The sequence below is a fragment of the Rhipicephalus sanguineus genome, chromosome 5 (assembly GCF_013339695.2).
Source record: "Rhipicephalus sanguineus isolate Rsan-2018 chromosome 5, BIME_Rsan_1.4, whole genome shotgun sequence".
Taxonomy (NCBI): domain Eukaryota; kingdom Metazoa; phylum Arthropoda; class Arachnida; order Ixodida; family Ixodidae; genus Rhipicephalus; species Rhipicephalus sanguineus.
The window spans coordinates 81,164,766-81,171,356 of record NC_051180.1 but is presented as its reverse complement, the minus strand read 5'-3'; positions in this window follow the sequence as shown (position 1 = coordinate 81,171,356).

Below are 6,591 nucleotides of genomic sequence, written 5' to 3'. Positions count from 1 at the left end.
GTCACGCCGCACTTGCGCGTTGACGTCAAGCTCCCCTCGCAGTGCACGCATACGTCACTCTCTACCTCGCCTGCCGCGCGCTCGCCGTAGCGCCCGCAGCTGCCGTCTCGTCCGTTCGCCCGCAACACCTGCCGCTACCGCCGCTCGCTCCGCTACCGCGACCGCCGCTCGCTACACCGCCGACTCGTTGGTTCACGCGCAAACGTTGAAACATGTCTGTACGTGTCACCTCTCTCTCGCTTCAACTTCGACGTCGAATGTCTTCAGGAACCTCTCAGCGTGCACTTCACCGATCACAAGGCCGTGGTAGTCAAGGCGAAACGCGCGCCAGCTCCGGTCCAGCGCCCGTGTCTACTCTGAAGAAACGACAAGAGCTACGCCAGCCATCGCTTCAAACGAATCTTCCAGCGCTCACCGCAGCACCCGCGTTAGCGCCGTTCAACCCGTGACGCCACCCGTGCGCAACGCTGCTGCTTCGCGTCCCATCAGGGTTCCCTTTGGGAAGATGGTGTTAATTTTTTTAATCAACAAGAGCGGTACTGCTAAGAAATGCGAAATATTTCGTTAAGTAAATTGCGATAATGTGTGGCGTGCACGTAATTTTTTTTAATCTGCTTTAATGTGTGGCCTACCGACATGAGAAAATCATAAGATTTTCCTTGCTCCTCTCTGTCATAGTGTTTTTCTCTACTGCTCCTCTCTGTTACAGACCCCACAACACGAATTCCATGCATTTCTCTTCGTCATCTCTTTGCTCAATTTGAATTTTTCATATTTATGGGGGTTGAGCACTTACATTGTCGTGCTCCGATCTTTTTTTTTTTCTGAAGTAACAACAGTGCGTGTAACCCAGTGAAGCCAACAGACAGCAAAGCCAAGGAAAGCATAGGGTTTTTTAAAGGGTTTTTTAGCTCTAGTGGGGTAATCATGACATAAATGGCAATGAATGAAAGGGGACGCAAAAAAGCAACTTGCCGTCAATGGGGACCGAACCCAAAACCTTTGATACACATTGCAGTAGTAGTTTCAGTCCTCAATAATGTCCGCTATGCACTGTCCCCTATGTAAATCATCAGGCACACAAAAGGATGCACACAGAGCACACATACCCGTACAAAAGCAAGAGCCTACAGCATTGTTTGGGGTTTTGCAAACCCCAAGACATTTGTGTTCTCTATTTCTGCAAGAATGTTCTTGAGCATGCTTTTCTTTCTTTCTCTCTTTTGTTACGCACTTTGTGAAAACTGTAATTGATGTAGTCAGCATCATCATAAAATAATGAACATAATGCTGTAGCTATTATCTATGTACTTCTTTTGTAAAACTCTTCAAGTTTTATCAGTGCTCCTCAAGTTGCTTTCACAGACATAAAATGCTTAACTGTGTGGATGTGTATGGACTTATGGTTTAACGATTTCATTTTCTCCAAGCCCACTGCACACTTTACAGCACTTGCAAGCTTTCTCGAGCCATTGTTCCAAAGCATTTGACTTCTTGCTTTGGAATTGATTGATCGATTGTGTGTGCGAATGATGGACGTGGTTGTTTCTCCCCTCACTTCACATGCATGTGTCTTCCATACTTGGTGTATATAGTGAAATAGATATCAAGTCTACATTATAATGTGATCCCAATGCTCAAAATACAGATTATTTCGTTTCAGCATCTCCTGACCACGACTCGGTCTTTCTGAACTTGACTGCAAGTGGGAAACAAACAGCAAAAATGAAAAAATAAAATTCCAGTCAGAAGAGATTCATGAAATGAGTGTGTTGGGCAGGCCCACACTTACGTTATACACATTTCAGCAAGAAATGCAAGAACGTACGTATGCGCACGAGGCTTTGAGGCACGAGTAAAGACGTAACTCTGAAAACCTTGAAATGTGATCCATATTTAAACGGCTGCACACAGGTCAGCATAAAGACTGCAACAGACCACAGATAAACATTGCATGATTTGTGCGAGAAGTCCTCCCCTTTTCAGTAGAAGGTATTCACGATCCGCAAATTACTGTGATCTGCGAACTCTACTAACAGCTCCCCTCTGCTATGCCTAGAACCCATGCCATATTGCCCCTCTCAGTGCTTGCTCTCCGGCCTGCTTCTTGCCTATCACGTACATACACCAGTGAAGTCTCGCATCTGTATGCTGTGGTTTTACCTTATATTCATTACCGATTCGACGACTTCATAAGAGCTTTCAACGAAGTGGTCTTCATGGCTTGATATAGGCGCGTAGGCATCTACAACCTTCAATTTGAGCCTTTGATGAAGTTTAATTACGATACCTGCCATGGTACATTCTAGTTCAGTGGTGTAGGCACAGGGCGAATGTGAGGTGCCGAAGGTGCCGCGCTTCCTTTTGTCCGCTTTATGTACGCCGCCCACGTAAATTTGAGAGGTGCGAACGCACCACACGTTGAATAGAAGCAGAAAATGCGTGAGCGTGGAGTTGAAACGGCGCTTGCTGATGACGCTCTCGTCCGGCGTCCGTCCACTCGTCGCGTCTGCGACTTTCCGTTCGTACTCTGCGCGCAGCGGTGGAACTTCCGGTGGCTGTCACGTGGTCACAAGCAAGCGGAAGTCACGTGACCTGGATAAAAACGTATATATGACGTCATATTACCGCCAAATTCGAATGAAAGGCAGTGGGTGTGCCTGGCGTAGCATAAGGTCGCTATTTTGCCAGTGTCGGTGGTTGGCCCGTGTCACCGGGGAGCCAGTAACCTATACGCCGTGCGGCTTCGCGGTTCTCACTATTTTTCCAGCATCCCTACTGCAAGAACCAAGATCGACGGCGACGTGCCGCTCTACCAACGTTGGAATGAAGGTGTGTGAACTGGCCTCTAAATGCGATGGCCATCGCAACGTTACCCGAATGTTTCTTCAACAGACCGGGACGAAATAAGTGGTAGAGGGTGTCAAATTAAGGTACACCACCACGAGTCGTTCCCGAAATGTATGCGTCCAGTGACGCAGTTCTGATACCTCGTCTGCTACAGTGCGTCCTGCTGTCATCGGAGCCTTGATTATTAAATCGCGCAAATCAACATTCCTGACACAGATGCCGGAGAAACCGATGCAGCCAGCTGCATCGTTTTAGAGCGCCGCTCTTAGGCGCCCGTTCCTGCGTAGAGCGGCGTCGCCGTTGTTGGCTGGCGTCGGCATAACCGATACAGCGAACGAGGACGAAAGAGAGCGAACGCGGAGTCTCTCGATATCACGAGCCACTGGCCTCTAACCTTCCTCCGTCACGCGCGCTGGCCCCTCAGTCGGAGCGCTGGCACGTGCACTGCGCAGCTGGCTTCGCTTGTCGTAACGTGGCTCTGAGCGTTTCGCTTGGTTCGCGACGCCTGCAATGCACAGAGTGGTGTGCGCAGCAATCGAGCGCTGGCAGTTTCTGTGGCAACATGTAACGAATGTTACATTGCTGCAACTGCGGATAGCCAAAACTTCAAACACAGTTGGCGTTGCCCCAACACGAAGCTGCGCTCAGAATAAGCATTAGGCAGTGTTGCAATCATCGGTTAATTTTTTGCTTACGGCTCCGGAATTTTCATTCTTGAACAGAACCAATTCTGCGAGAATCATCAGACATTCAAGCTCAAAAGAGGTGGCCGTTAAGGAAGATCAGGCGAACATGTGCCTAGGAGAAACTTGTGCAACTTGTGTCGCAGGCAGTACATTATTTGGTCGCTTTATATGAAAGAGCTGAACAAAGAGTCATTGCTGTGTGATTTAATGCCGCGTTAAATTTCTGTGCTAACTCTTCCCCTGCGCCTGATATTAAAATACTTACACCCTTAGAAACGAAAAGACCGCTTATTTCTTTTTAACAAATTAGCAGGGGGGGGGGGGTCCCCCCCCCCCCCCCCGTGCGCACACGTATTCCCGGTTTGTATAGAAAATGCCGGGAGCGTTCCGATTGTAAGGCTGCGAGCCTCGCTGGGAAGGAGCAAAAGAATATGTTGGCGTTGCACCCGTATGAATGTGGGGCGAGTTCTACGAAGCATACGGTGACGGTTGTGTACGGGTCGCCCCGGCCCGTAGCCTCCTAAGCATACACCTTCCTCTGCACTGAAGTTACGCAACTGGATTGGCAGGAAAAGTTTGCTTTGCAACGTAACTCGCCAAATAATCTCAGCTGGGATTTCGGCATGCTATATATGACAGATGTCGTGCGCCTAGGTCCCAACGCTTAACTGAGTCGTTCGGATTGGTAAACGGACTATAGGTTTTTCGTGCAGGAAACGCAACTCCGCTGCCACAAGGGCAGCGACAGATTTACTTCTGCATCGCCGTGACCTGTCGACCTGAATACCCGTGCTGACAGCCCGTTGCTCATCCTTTTCCTGTGCATAACAAGTGCACAGGCTGCTAAGACACGCAAACGAAGGTGTTTAAGCGCACACTAAAGTGAAACAATGAATCGATTAAGGCTTATAAGTTATTCTTCGAAAACAGTATACTGTCGTTGATCTCTCCACCACAAGTTTATGAATACAAGAGAAAATGAAGGTCAGATCGAGTGTCACTTTTCAAATTCGCGCCGAAATCTCTGCACGTGAATTTCAGCGTAACGTCATGGATTTCGAACTGTTTTGTTTCGCGTGTTGGCCACATTGGCTCAACGAAAGACGCCGTAAAAATCTGTGACTTCACAGCGAGTTCGAAATGGCGTCGCCACTTGCATTTTCTTTTAGCGCTTTTTTTTCGCTTACCAAGCGTCTTCCCGCGGTAAAGGTTGTGCTTTTGGTATTGTGAAAGGGTAACTCAGTACTAATACGAGAAAAATCCTCTTTCTCTTGATGTCCATTTCAACAAGAAAGAAAGAAAGAAAGAAAGAAAGAAAGAAAGAAAGAAAGAAAGAAAGAAAGAAAGAAAGAAAGAAAGAAAGAAGAAAGAAGAAAGAAAGAAAGAAAGAAAGAAAGAAAGAAAGAAAGAAAGAGGCCGATAGCTCCACGTGCTGAGGGGCTGCTTCACTGCGTCCCAATAGAGCAGGGGTCTCAAACTCACCTAGCCAGCGTGCCGCACTCACACATGTAGTCCCGCAAGGGCCGGGGCAGTGCAGAAGGTAAGAGCCAAGGAGGGGGGGGGGGGAAGTGAACAAATTGTCAGAAAACGTTGCATTATTTGAAAGAAAATCTTTCACACCCATATCTTATATACGGGTCATTTCTGAAGGACATTTGGTGCCAGGATTCCAAGATCATGCCGATAACGCTCTCCAAAATGACTAAAATCTAGACGACGATTCTGAAATTTAGTTTTCGTTTCACGGTTAAGTTTCATCACATGATGACCACATGGGTACCTCACGAAAACAATGCTTTAGACCAGTCACGCCTGTGTAGCTCACGAACATACTCATATTGAGAGAAAAAAAAATGTGCTGCGAAGACAGTCATGTGCGGCCCGCGTGTGGATTTGAGACCCCTGCAATAGAGTCAATTCACACATCTTATTGCCATCCCACACGATACTCAGTAACGGCGATAGCCAAAGAGCATTCGCTGTCAGTGTGAAATGCCAGTCGAACGCAACGCCCCAACACAATTAACGCTGGATTAATTCAATGCCACTGCACAACACTGATTGCTTTCTTTTTTTTTTTTCGCAATGCAATTAAGGATATGACCTAGTCCTTGCACGGGCGAAAACACGGCAGTCGTGGGAAACAATGGGACATCCGATTTCGAAATGAAAACCGACCCTAATATGAGCATGATGGCGCGCTTTATACGCTCATGTTGAAAGCGGTGTCTTTTTTTTGCTCACACATACAGTCATGGTTGTATACCGCAGGGACTCGTCACGGCTGCGTCGTTGGCACACTCATTGCTGCCGCTCTTTTGACACGCGCGTTTACAGCCGCATTCGTGTTTGCCTTCCCTTTTCGAGGAAAGTAAACACAAGATGTCAAACACGACAGGAGCCTTGTCTCGGAGGAAACGGGCAACAGCGAGAACGAGAGTGGGAGAGAGCACGTGGTGACGCACTCATGGTGTTCTAAGCGAACCCGAGACTTTGTCCTTGGTGCGACGCTCTCTCGCGTGGGGGGGGGAGGCAGCTATAGATTCAATGAAGCGTGCCGGCTCATCTTTGTATATGAACGAGCGTGTATATAAAGGGACGCGCATCCGACCAGCGTTCCAGATTCGATCAGAGTGTGTGCTATTGTTGTCGCGATACGCAGGCAGGCAGAGGCCACTCCCTACACCAGGTGAGTTGCCCCGCTCTTTTTTTTTACACGGGGACGCCGTGCATTTACGGACTACGTTATATTCGGGCCGTTTCCTGAGACGCGCAACGGAGCGTCGAAACGAGAGCACAATTTATTTATTTTCTTCGTTCGTGCGCGCGTTGCCGAAAGGCAGACGAAATACGATAACGGGAAATTTTAAAGCGATATGCTATTATTAGAAACGCGTCGCGAGTTCCGCCAGGCAAGTGGATTAAAGAATAATATAAAAATTAAAAAGGACAGTCTGCAGTGTATATACGGTGTACCAGAAAGGACGTTTAAAGATGAACAAAAATGGACCAAATGTACGCGTGCTAGTAAATGCGAAAATTCGTTATTGTCGTT